At 35.3% G+C, this 14571-nt stretch overlaps 1 long non-coding RNA gene across 1 annotated transcript in view; it reads left to right on the forward strand.

The window, feature by feature from the left end:
* Positions 1 to 14571, forward strand: part of LOC116866842 — an 84410-nt gene that overhangs the window by 27127 nt on the left and 42712 nt on the right. The window lies entirely within an intron of this gene.

Here is a 14571-nt window from a genome sequence, read left to right on the forward strand (position 1 = left end):
AAATGCTGAAATAATAGAATAACCAAAAAAATGCAACTTGAATTGTTGGTATATCCATCTATAGTAATTGTCCAGAAAAACATTAAAAAACAAACCAGTATATAGTCAAAAAGGAAAAACATGCTTCAAAAATTATGTATGCAAACTAGAATATGACAAGCACCATGTATGCAGGTTTTAAGAAAAGGAAGAGAAGGAAAAGCAAGGATGTCATCAGTTTCACTAAAGCCACAGGCTTGCAGGGTGACCATAGATCCAGGTCGACTTAAATTCTTGACATTCTAGTCCTTGACTTACTATCTTTGGTGTAGTAAATATAGACTTATTTCTGATACCATATTTATTTTTAAAATTCTTCTGCTTTTTGAATTACCTGGATTTTCAGCTTTTTGTTTTAGGTCATGTATCTCTAAACACCAATAATATCATACTTTCTAAGTTTATCTTTGAGTTTTTCAGGTTTGCTTGTTTGTTTTTGTATTCAAAGATGAAAGTCTGAATTAAGTAAAAACACTTCAAATGGAAGACTAATGTTCTTCTTGGAAAATAATGGCTGTTTTTAATGCCACAGTGTAAATAATGAGCCAAAGAACAATTCTATTTTAAGTGAATTTGCATGTTTTGATAACTTTTTCAGAAATGGGTCTTCGGTTTCTGCTTTAGTTCAGACAAGAAGTAAAGGATTTTCTGTATGAAATATTTTTCAATATGCTTAATTGCTACAGTTGAAGTTTCTTTTATTTCCCTAATGAATTACTTCCCTATTATGAAGAAATGACTCTAAAGGACAGTCACTTATTACACCTGAGCCTTCCTGGTCCCAGTTGTACCACATGCTGCTTAATAATTTGCAATGATTTAGGAAGATTGCCATAACCACTCAATTAAACAATGGCTTTGGATGCAACCTATAGCATGAGGCACATCTTTAGTACACATTTAGAACTGTCTTGTTAATTAGAATCCAGCAACCATTGCGTTCTGAATATCCCATAGACAGCAGACATCCTATCCTGGAGGACTAAAAGTAGTCACTTGTTTTCCTTGATCCAACTAGGCAGATGTAGGTTTGCCATAGAGTGGAAACAGAGCCACGGGGAGACAAGTAGACTCAGAATTAGGAAATGGAACTTCTGTTTCTGGCTCTATTACTTTTTGGTTTTTGATCCTAGGATAATGATATTCTCTGAACTTTGGCCTCCTTTCTTTCATTCTTTTTTTTTTTTTTAAAGATTTTATTTATTTATTTGACAGACAGAGATCACAAGTAGGCAGAGAGGCAGGGATGGGGGGGGGGGGAAACAGGCTCCCCGCCCAGCAGAGAGCCCCATGTGGGCCTCCATCCCAGGACCCTGAGGTCATGACCCGAACCGAAGGCAGAGGCTTACCCCACTGAGCCACCCAGGTGCCCCAGTTTCCTCCTTTCTATAGAATGTGAACTCTAGCTGATAATTTCTTAGGCATTTTACTAATCAACGTAACACCTCTACATAACTTAAAAATATTTTGCAAAATGTTACCAAGGTATTTGTGAAATTCTCAGTGGCTTATTTCCATGTAGCATCCTAAAGCAACATGGAGAAATCAAGCACTATAAGACAGGATAACTAATTTAAAGCTGTAATTGTCCAAAATTTTAATTATTTCTTGGCATATTATATAGAATTGATAGGCAGTATACTTTAACTAACAGTAATTTTATGGCAAAAATCAACCTTCCTGTGGGAAAAATAGACACATGTCCATATGTCTAGGTAATGAAGTCTGAAGGATAAAGGAAATATGAATGAATGCTGAAAATAAATTTTAATGGATTCACAGTTAGGCCTTGGACAAGCCCTATATTATTAAGATTTGAAATAAGCCCCTTATGTTTACTATTTTGGACTGTAGAAATTAGGTAGAATATATTCAACAAACAACATAGATGTAGTCTTCTAATAGATAAATTCACTTCATACATAATTAAAACAGATTTAAAGTGAACACTAACCTTAAATTCTTTTTTATTGTATCAACTCTATAATGATCTATTTGTAAAATCCAGTATGTAATATTCATTATCCTTTTTTGTCTTCATGGGTCTGTTTAAATGAGGTAAATGAGTATTAATTTACATAGACCATAATTCTATGACAATGTTACTGTATAATTCTCTTTGCATAATACCCAGTATGGCACAATGGAAATTTGAAACACTTTTGGTGCCTCCCCATAGAGTGCAAAGATTGTAAGTTTTGGAGTTAGCATATCTAGTTTGTTTTCTAATAATTTCTGACTGATAATGAACAAGCCAGTTTGAGTTTCTGAGACATTTTCCTCATTTATAAAAATAGGCATAATAATATTACCCAGAGTCTTTTTGATGTGTAATAATATAATGACATTTATTTTCAGGGTAGTAGCTATGCACATTCTTCAAATACATTATTATTCCCATCTCCCTAGACATTCTTTAAGAACATGAAGGGAATGTGCTTGTTTGAGAAGGAATAGGTAAGGAGATGGAGGAAGAGTGCAAGGACCAGGCAGCATTTTGCAGTTTTTCAAAATATGACATGTGAAGTTCATCTCTTTAAAAAGAAAAGCACTATTTAAAGCAAAGACTGTAAGAAGAGACCTAGAAGGGCATCACATAATGATAAAGGAATTAACAGAGAATATAACAATTATAAATATTTATGCACCCAACATAGGAGCACCTAAATACATAAAGCAAATATTAACAGTCATAAAGGGAGAGATTGATAATAATACACTAATAGTAGGAGACTTTCATACCCCAGTTATATCAGTGATAGATCATCCATACAGAAAATCAATAAGGAAACAGTGGCTTTGAATGACACATTAGAACAGATGGACGTAACAGATATATACAGAACATTCCATCCCAAAATAGCAGAATGCACATTCTTTTTCAAGTGCACATGGAACATTCTCCAGGGTGGGTCACATGTTAGACCACAAAACAAATCTCCATAAATTTAAGAAGATTGAAACCATATCAAAGATCTTTTCCAAGTGCGATGGTATGAAACTAAAAATCAATTTAAAAAACCCCACAATCATGTGGAGGCTAAACAGCATGTTACTAAACAATGAATGGGTCAGTGAATAAATCAAAGAAGAAATAAAAAATACTTAGAGACAAATGAAAATGATAACACAGTGGTCCAAAATCTTTGGGACTTGGTGAAAGCAGTTCTAAGAAGGAAGTTTATCATGATACAGGCCTACCTCCAAAAACAAGAAAAATCTCAAATAATCACTTACCTCTACACTTGAAGAAACTAGAAAAAGAAGAATAAACAAAGCCCAAATTTAGTGGAAGCACAGAAATAATAAAGATCACAGAGGAAATAAATGAAATAGAGGCTGAAAAAACAGTAGGAAAGATCAATGAAACCAAGAGCTGGTTCTTTGAAAAGATAAACAAAATTGAGAAAGTTTTAGCCAGACCCATCAAGAAAAAAGAGATAACTCAAATAAATTAGATCAGAGATGAAAGAGAAGTAATAATACCACTACAGGAGTACAAAGTGTTATAAGAGAGTACTATGAAAAAATATATGCCAACAAACTGGACAATGTAGAAGAAATGGATAATTTCCTAGAAACATAAAATCTCCCAAACTGAATCAGGAAGAAATAGAAAATCTTAACACACTGATTACTGGTAACAGAATTGAATTGGTAATCAAACACTGCCAAAAATCAAAAGTCCAGGATCAGAAAGAGTTGCAGGTGAGTATTACCAAATATTTAAAGAAAAGTTAATACCTATTCTCTCAAAATTTTCCAAACAATAGAGGAGAAGAAAAGTTTCCAAATTCACTCTACAAGGCCAGCATTACCTTGATACCAAAACCAGAAAAAGACACTACAGAAAACAAAACTATAGCCCAGTATCCCTAATGAACATAGATGCAAAAATCCTTAGCAAGATATTAGCAAACTGAATTCAACAGTACATGAAAAGGATCATTCATCACATCAAGTGGAATTTATTCCAGAGATGCAGCAGTGGCTCAATATCTACAAATCAATCCCTGTGATTTATCAAATTGACAAAATGAAAGATAAAACTATATGATCATCTCAATAGATGCAGGAAAAGTATCTAACCAAAATTCAACACCCATTCATGATAAAAATCCTCAACAAAGTGATTTAGTGGAAACATATCTCAACACAATAAAGGCCATGTATGAAAAAATCCACAGCTAAAATGATACTCAGTGGTGAAAAACTAAGTGTTTTCTCTAAGATCAGGAATAAGTCAGGGATGATCACTTTTGTCATTTTATTCAACATGGAACCAGAAGTCTTAGCCACAGCAAGCAGACAAGAAAAAGAAATAAAATTTATCCATATTGGTAAAGAAAAAGTAAAACTTTCACCATGTGCAGGTGACATGATACAATATATGGAAAACACTAATGATTCCACCAAAAAACTGTTAGAACTAATAAATGAATTGAGTAAAGTTACAGGATACAGAACTAATATGCAGAAACCAGTTGCATTTCTATATACTAATAACAAAGTAGTAGAGAAATTAAGAAAGCAATCCCATTTACAATTGCACCAAAAAGAATAAAATACCTAGAAATAAATTTAACCATGAGGTGAAAGACCTGTACTCTGAAAACTATAACATGTTGGTGACAGAAATTAAAGGTGACACAAATAGAAAGATATACCATGCTCATAGATTGAAAGAATTAATATTGTTAAGTGACCATACCACCCAAAGCAATCTACAGATTCACTGCAGTCCCTATCAAAACACCAACAATATTTTTCGTAGAATTAGAACAAATAATACTAATTTTTTATGGAACCACAAAAGACTCTGAATAGCCAAAGTAATCTTGAAAAAGAAGAACAAAGCTGGATGTATCACAATTCCAGATTTCAAAATATACTGCAAAGATATCATAAAACAGTATGGTACTGCTGCCAAAATATACACATAGATCAATGCAACAGGATAGAGAACTCAGACATAAACCCATGCCTATCTGGTCAATTAATCTACAACAAAGGAAGCAAGAATACACATTGGGGAAAAGAGAGTCTGTTCAATAAGTGAGGTTGGAAAAACTGGACATCTATATACAAAATAATAAAACTGGACCATTTTCTTCTGTCATACACAATAATAACTCGACATGGATTAAAGCTAAAAGTGAGACCCCAAATCATAATATTATGTACCCCTAAAAATAATATAACACTGTATAACAACTATAATTCAATTTTAAAAAAAATAAAAAGAAAATAAATGAAAATAAAAGTGCTAATGCCTATCTCACAGCATCTGTGAATATTAAATGAGATAATGTCATAGGTGCTTTGTGTTTTTACTTATAATTTTCAAAAGAGAGATAGCTTGTTTTACTTGATTACAAAATGTATGTACCAGGGGTGCCTGGGTGGCTCAGTGGGTTGAAGCCTCTGCCTTCAGCTCAGGTCATGATCTCGGGGTTCTGGGATCGAGCCCTACATCGGGCTCTCTGCTCAGCAGGGAGCCTGCTTCTTCCTCTCTCTCTGCCTGCCTCTCTGCTTACTTGTGATCTCTGTCTGTCAAATAAATAAATAAAATCTTTAAATATATATATATACCATCATAATCTTATGCATATTTTCAGACTTTTCTATACGTAAATTAAGAGAAAAATTTTCCCAAAAGAATGGGATTCTATAAGTAAAACATTTTGAAATCTAATTTTTTACCTATATAATATAAATTGAAGAATTCCTGTGTCAAATAGAGATTTACTACTTATTTTGAATGGTTGAAGAGTATTCCATTATATGGATTCCTTATAATTTATTTAAGTAGTTCCCAATTGTTTGATATTATCTTTTAAGAGTGAAATATTGAAAGCTGTAGTCAACTTCCCTAAACATATATCCTTGTGCACTTGTCCAAGTGATTCTTCAAATAAATTAATCAACAGATATGCCCTGGTTTTTGACATATGGTAATAAAAGTCCGTGTATTCATTACCTGTTATTGCATTAAAAACAAAACAAAACAAAAAACACTCCAAAACTTTGTGGCTTGAACTAACAATAATTATTTATTATCTCTTATGATTTCTGTGGATGAAATTCACACATTAGGGATGGCCTGCCTGTACCCTAGGATGTCTATATCTCAGCTGGAAAACCAGAAGTCAAGGGCCTGTGTCATCTGAAGGCTTGGTCATTTACTGACATTTCTAGTTGTCTGGTGCTTGATGCTAGGCACAGGCTAAGGGCCTAGCTTCTTCACATGATGGTGGCTGGGTTTCAAGAGAAAGAGAGAAAGAGAGCTAGGTGAAACCATATTGCATTTTATGGCCTAGCTTTAGAAATCAAACAACATCATTTCTCCTGCATTCCATTAGTTGGAGCAGTTACGAAGGTCACCCAGGTTCAAGGGGAGGAGATGTAGACCCCACAGACTCCCATCTCCTTGATGGGAGAGTGTTGATGTCACATTTATAAGAAAAACAATTGGCATAAGTTATTTATTGGTGCTGCTCTCTTTGGAAAACTACCTGTCCTCGCCAGTATTAGGACCTTTGATCTATGTCACCAACGTGAACTACATTAGTAATATATGTTTTGAGTAGTATCTTTGCCTATCTGATGATATGAAAATGGTATCTCACTATTGTTTTAGCTTGTTTTTATACTTAAATATACCAAACATTGTTTTACAATGTTTGCAACATTTACCATTTCTATTTTTTGATGATTTTGTTGTTTAACATAACCTTTATGTTTCTATGAATGTATTCATCTGTTTAATAGTGATTTATAAAACTTCTTCACAGGCTATAAAGAGAAAACCCTTGTCAGTTTTGTTGAAAATATTTTTCCCAGATTGCATTATTCATACTTTATTGACTTTTAAATATGTTTTCTATTTTATATACCATGCTTAGATATACCTTTCTTATCCCAAAATTACAGGGTTTTTTACTTATATGCTAATTTATTCATTTATAAGTTACACCAAAATAAATTCCACATGCATTAAAGACAAGATGAAATATTTTTTTTAGGTTTTTAGGTTTTTAGCTTTTTCTTTGTTGAAGTAGCCAGAATAGCAACAAGTTTTAAAAATAGTAACCAAAGAAAATGGAAAAGATTCTCATGCTGATTATGTTCTATTGAATAATCTATGCCCACTCTATCAGTTGGAAATGTTACATTTATCATGTATTAACTCTCATACATACTTGATTTTCTTTCTGGACTCTTTATCATTGATCACCACTGCAATTCAATTATCATATCACTTTAATCATTATAATTAAAAAGATACATTTTAATATCTAGAAAGTTTCCTTTCTCTTCAAATGCCTTGTAATTCATGAAGAGCTGCTCAATACTCGGTCCCTTATTTGGCTTCTTCCCTGGTGATCTGATTCAGGCTCATGGCTTTAATTACCTTCCATAATGACAGCTCCCCTGTTTATATTTCCAGTCTAGGCCTCTCCTGTGAACTCCAAATCCAGTTACCCTGTGGGACTTTGCTAGACCTCTTTGTTTCAATAGGTCAGAACTAAGCCCTTAATTTTTTTTCTCTCTAGATTTTCTCTTTCCTGTCTTTCCCAACCCAATAAAAAGCATTATATCAGCTATCCAGGTGATATAATGACAGGCAGATTTAATATTGTGACAGTCAATCATTATATCAATGTAGAAATGTTTGAATTATTGTAACATATCAATTAAAATAGGAAATGTGACCTTTGGGGGACAAGTTAAATCTACACTGAAACTAGAGTGTCAAAATTCAAGCATGATTTATTTAGCATGTGAATAATGGGTGCTATAAAGGTAAGTCAAGGACCCTTGGTCTTATGGAGCATTTTAGGAGTTATTTTTGTATTTTGGGTTTATAGGATCTATTTATAGAGCGTGTCTTCAGCCTCTTTCTCAAGGCTGTTGTGGTTTCTTGCTCGTTTCTGGGAGCTAAACTGTGTTAATAAGTTTGCCCGTAAGTAAAAAATGTACTATTTACACTTCCACATTTCTCATAAAGAGGGTTTTTTAAAAATACTTGTACTTTCTATATTTTAAATAATTAAAGTAAATATGTAGTTGTGGTTTGAAAGAGTGAATTATCAAAATACTCCTAAAGAATATACTACCAAGTGGAGATAAATTATAGATTTCAATAAGGAGTAAAGGTTAACATTAAAAATCACACATTAAAATAAGAGTAAGTTATATTTCTCACTATTGTTAATAGTTTAAAATATAGTAGCTCTAATACAAAATCAGTGGAACCATATAAGATGATTTTGAGAAATAAAAACAAAAATGCCACATGTGAAACAAATGATATAGTTGCATACATTTTGGTGATAATTATTTTGCATCTGGTGACCATCCTTATATTATTTGGTAAAAATAGAGAGTCATGTGCAGTAACAAGGTTTATAAATAGTAGTATCCAAAGAAAACAGGAAGGAGTCATACTGATTATCATCCATTTGTCCTTCCAGATCTATTCTCTGCTCTTCGTCGTGGTAATCTGCGCTCCAGCAGGCTAACTTGTATGGACTACATCATCTGAATTCTCTTGCTCTCTTATTTCCCATTGGGTTCATCCAGGGGCTTGTCAACTCTACTGTGATCATCGTTACAAAGCTATTAATGCTGAGTTATTACTCTTCTATCCTATCAGTTCAGTTTAAACTTCCTTTGAGTAGTTTTTCACAAGCTAGCCACCAAGCAATACTATGATGATAAAAATAAAGATAAGACAAAGGAATTGTCCCTCAAGGAGTTTATTCAGCAGTTTATTAACACTTGAAAAAGTTAAACAAGGTTCCATATGACAGAATGCAAAAAAAGAGCCACTAATAGACAGTAAATGTAATTGAAAACAGAGAAGAAAATGATGTGAGCCAGCAGGAAAGGCTTTGTTGAGGAGGTAGGACTTTAACTCCACCTTGGAGGAATATTCTCCTATATGACTCCACCACAAAATGTTTCCTGTTTCATCACACAGGTAGTATTTTTTCTCACTTGGATTTCTCTTTGATATTTTAGAGTCATTTATGAACCACATGAGGTAGTGCCTACACATGACTACTAAATTGGTTTTCTTGCCTGACCTACCCTGTACCAGGATATGCTTTGAGTGGTTTGCTTTGCTAACCTTTGCTCACTTCTTTAGGTGCACACTGTGCCAACACTGTGTCAGCTGCTCAGGAACATTTATGTGAGGAGAGATTCAGATAACTTCTAGACAATCATATAGGAAGAACTTGCCAAAAGTGACCTCCAAAGACTATGGGACAAATAATGGCCCAGTCTAAAATTTCATTTATACTCTCTCCCTTTCATTTATCATTTCTTCTCAGAAACAGCTCCTACTTAAAGACAAAATAACACTTAGATTCATTAAGACTATCTTCATGGTACTCAAACTAATGAGATATTTCCATAACCAAAGATGACATGATCACTAAAAACAGTGCCCTTACCATTTTTACTTTGTGTCTGGCCACAAAAAGAGATGTAAAGTACATTTACAGCCAGAATTCTCCAACCCAAATATGCTTGTTAAGTTTGTTTATCCAGTCATATCACATGCCACACAGTGGCGAACTATTTAGAGAAGGTTTATTAGACACTTTTCTGTCTAGGAATTTTTTCTTTCTTTTCGATTTTCTGCTTCATGTCATGCTAGGGATGATTTAGTGTGACTACATTAAGTGTTTTCTGAACCACTGCTATTTCTAAATAGTTCTGATGTCTTTGGGGGCATCCTTTCCTCAAAAGCCAGATTTCCTTGAAAGGGATTCTGGTTCAATTAATTAGTTTAGCATACTGAGCATAGAAGCTGATAGAAACAATCCCAATTATTATTTTGTCAAACAATGGCCTAGGAACTCAGGCTGAAACAGGAATATAGCACACAGATGGAGGTTTTTATTGAAAGTACATTCTGGTGGGGGAGCCCTAAAATCAATAAATAGCCAAATAATTAAAAGAGAATATACCAGAAAGCAATGATAGGCATATCAGGAATGACTGGATGACAGCTTTTTGGAAGGCCATTTTCAGATCTATTTTCTAACAAAGCTAGAAGAGTGTAGTTCATATCAAGAGGTAGCAAATCTCTATCATGCCCCCTTTCCCTTGTAGAGAATTTAGAAGAAAATAAAAAGGACAAAGAATTAAAAAAACATCAAACAAAAAGGACAGAGCAAAGAAAAGAACTGGCTTGACTGATGACAATAAAATAGCCAGTGAGCTGGACCAGTGGGCAGGAATACCAGGACAAAGTGGTTGGAGAATATGTGCCCACAGGAAGTGTGGGTGTCTTCAGCTGCCATCACTGTTACAGAGTTTTTGGCCTGTGGAGCTGGAAGTGATCTTGGTCATTTATTCCAACCCTCCTATCTTACGGATGGAGAGTGGCTGGCATCTGAAGGGTCATGAGACTTGCTCATGTTACGATTAGAGATTTAGAGCCAGAACTGGAAGTTACCCTTCCTGCTATACTTAGTTTGCATCTCTACCAATGTTTGCTTTCATCTGGGTTCCTTGTAATACGGATACTAAAAAATGGGATTCCTGAGGTAGATAGCACAGGATTAGGTATTCATAAAATTTGGTATTTTACTAAGTTTATTATGTGGCAAATAATGTGTCTGTGGGTCAGAACATCCTGCAAATTATTGGTGAGTCTGACTCATGGAATGCCTTGTCATGGAGTTACAGAGAAATCCAAGTCCTCTTCCTTTTCCCCCAAAGCATGAACCAAAGCGGCTTGAAAACTTAAAAGGTAAAGGAACTTCTAATCTGTTGCAAGAAAGGTACTTAAAAAAGCCCAAACTAGAGACCAAAAAAAAAAAAAAAAAAAAAAAGGATGATTAGTTCCTTAGTTATTTGGAAGGAATTCTAGTGAAGATTAAAAAACACCATCATCTGGCCTATAGTTAAATCCCATGATATATAATTTTAGCAATCATCTGGGGGACAGCCAATAGTGGTGTGTAATTATGGAAATGCTGACATTGCAGAACACAATGGAAACCAAATCAATTTTCAGCATGCATACCCAAGACCTAATAAGAAACTTCCGTTGATGATGAGAAAATAATTCAGAAACAGAAAAAAGTGAATGAGAATATGTGAGTAAATGTAGAAAATGAACTGAATTCTCCTTACCCTGTCTCTGTGCTCTTTCCACTAGCTCTTTGCTCCCTAATCTGAGGGAGTAACAGCGTCATGGAAATCTTCTCACCAAGTCCTCTGAGCAAAGGTAAGAAGCTGGACAAATGTCTCAAGAACTTTTTAAAACAAACTACTTCTGCTGACATGAGGAAAACATTAATTAATAAGAAAAATATCTAAAATGCATTTTTGAAGTTGTTAAGAGAAGAAAAGGATTAAATAACAACTTTGTAATTCTCAATTTACCATGGACCTAGTTAGGGCCTTTCCTAGTTAGGGAAAACTGTAAAATTCCACATGAGGGTTGAACTGAGAGACAGCAGCCACTTTGGCAACTTTCTGAAACAGGAAAAAAATGAGAGAGATAGCAAGTCACTTAATGTTTGGGATCAGGCACGGTAGATCTAGATCACACCTCTCAGCTACATTTCTCTTGGCTGTAGAGTCTGCATTCATTAAAAGCCTATAACCCTCTTGTTGTCAGAAGGACTAAGTGATAGTAAACACTTTGTCAGATATGAGGTACCAGGTGTAGAGTCAGCCAAAAGCAGAAACAAGAGGTACACTTTCTGTTAGAACTAAGATTTAATGGTTCATCTCTATGGAACGGAAGCGTCAGAGAAGAGGAGGAAAAACAGAGCTACATAGCAGCACACGTAAATGGGATCCCCTGACATTGTTTCCCACTCTTGCTCATGGCATTCTTCATCTATTATTGGTTATCTAATGCTGCTTAACAAATTACCCCAAATTTAGCATCTTAAAACAACAATAAACATGTATTACCTCACACAATTTCTATGGGTCAGAAATTAGGGTCTCAGCTGAGGTAGTTGTGGCCCCTCATGCCTTATGAAGCTGAAGTCCAAGATGTTGGCTCACTCTCAAGGCTGTAAACAGGAAGATAGCATTCCTTGCTGGCTGTGAGCAGGGAGCCTCAGTTATTTGGCACCTGGGACTCTTCGTAGGGTTGTTCTTCATGCCATGGAAGTTGATTTCCTTCAGATGGATGACTAGAGGTCAAACCAAAGCCTCAGTGACTTTTGTCCTAGCTGTGGTAGTCACACTCTTTTATTTTCACAATAGCCTGTCAGTTAAATGAGCCTATAGGTTATGTGTCGGTACTATCTAGTGTGGGAGGGTATTATTCAAGGGCCTGAATCCCAGGAATTGAGATCCATGGAGCTATCTTGGAGACTAACTGCTGCATTCTTTATATACCAACATCAGAACTTTTGCCTTTCCCATATGAACTTCTAAAATTTATTCATCTTAAGCAGTCATATCTATGAAATCATAGGTTTGATGTGGTCTTTATATTATCATGTGATAATTTACAAAAAAATACATAACTATTAAAACGTATATTTTTTCTTGTACCTCCTAATAGCAACTCAAGCATAACCAGGGTTATAAGTACTGCCCTTAGGAAAACACTACCAGCCACAATCTTGAGCTGGTCTTACTTGAAGGAGATCTTTGTAAGTCTAGTATAAGTCAGGAGACATTTGTTTCATGTGCCACCCTCACTTACACTAAATGCCCTAGAAGTCTAAGATAATAGTCCTCAGGGGTTGACTACAACGCTACAACAAAGTCCATTTGCTATAGTGGTTATAACTGTCACTTGCCAGCTATCTTTTGTAATTACTTAAAATAGAAACAGTTTAAAGAACTGAACCATAAGGGTAAAGCAGATTGTTCTCAGGACATAAAACTAAACTCACCTTATTATGTCTTGTTATACTGCTGTCCACTCTCATTACCAAAGGCCATAAAGCAATTTTAACTGTTCCCCAGAATGTCACCAGCAATAAGCGTTCTTGCTTTACTGTTCTGTTGAGCTGAATGTAATAGTTATATTTTAGAGCTCTTACAGCTGGGAAATCTAGAAATGGCTTCTGGTCTTTGTGAATTCATTAAAATATTTGGTTTGAGTAACCTTGGTGTTACCTTAAGTACGGTTGGGGAAATCATGTCATAATCACTGAATTTTATTAGCCACCAGCCTTTTTAATCATAAAATGCAATGTTCTGAAACAGAGAGCCTGTTTTGTCCCATGCTGGTGACTTTATCTCTTCTCTTGGCGGTATGTCAATGAGCCCCCACTCTGCTTTCCTGAGGGTGCTGTATGTGCTAGCGTCCTTCATGGCCAAAGGTGACAATATGGACAATGTAAAGTGTGGCTGGTGGAAATCTATAAATAGATCCTATAAACCCAAAATACACTCTATTATGTTCTCACCAATTTGACACTGACTTTTTAATGGAAAGTCTTAACATAAGTCAGGACAGTATTTTTTTTTTAAATTTTATTTATTTATTTGACAGAGAGAAAAAGAGAGAGTGGGGGAAAGAGAGAAAACACTTGCAGGAGGAGGGGTAGAGGGAGAAGTAGCCTCCCCATGGAGCAGGGAGCCCAAAGGGGAACTCCATCCCAAGACCCTGGGATCATGACCTGAGCCGAAGGCTTAACTGACTGAGCCACCCAGGCGCCTGAGTCAGGACAGTATTTTGAGCAAACAGTATCTGGTTCCTTTTGTCAGAGCACCTTGTTTTTCCAGATTACTGAGACAATACATTCCACAGGGGTTTAGAAAATGTTCTACAGATTTTTCATTCTATAGAAACTAATATTTGCCAGTGCTTTAAAATTCAATATTCACGAATCAGATTGCAGATTTTGATTTTAGGAATCTTGGAATCATTATTTAGTTTAGATCACAAAATCAGAGGGTAGGAACTGCATAAGATGTCAGGTTTTATGTTGAGCCTTATGGGGTGGAATCACTCAGAAGCCATTCTTTTTTTTTTTTTTTAAGATTTTATTTATTTGACAGAGATCACAAGTAGGCAGAGAGGCAGACAGAGAGAAGGGGGAAGCAGGATCCCCGTTGAGCAGAGAGCCCAATGTGGGACTCAATCCCAGGACCCCGAGATCATGACCTAAGCCAAAGGCAGAGTTTTAACCCACTGAGCCACCCAGGTGCCCCTCAGAAGCCGTTCTTAATGCTTACGAGGCAGAGTCCTTGACAGTGCATCAATCTAGGCAAAATAGGAGGGGTTTTTGATCCATTTATATGTAATTTTAACTATCCTATATTTCATTTCAGTTTTCTTTCCTCCCCGTACTAGGCAAATCTGGCCTCAGATGCTTAGGTCCTATGTGAACTGAAATCAGTAACCTCAGCAAGGCTTGCATTATGGTTCCTTGGGGTATATACTCCATTTCTGCCCTTTTCTTCCTACTTTCAGATTCAGATTATCTTGACTCATTTTGTAACATGGACTATATTTCTTCAGCTTAAAAAAAAAAAAGGAATTGAAATGCTTTATGAAGATGATGATATTCCAATGAAGAGAAAATC

This window comes from Lontra canadensis, unplaced genomic scaffold (genome assembly GCF_010015895.1).
Source record: "Lontra canadensis isolate GAN:19392208 unplaced genomic scaffold, GSC_riverotter_1.0 scaffold11, whole genome shotgun sequence".
Lineage (NCBI taxonomy): Eukaryota > Metazoa > Chordata > Mammalia > Carnivora > Mustelidae > Lontra > Lontra canadensis.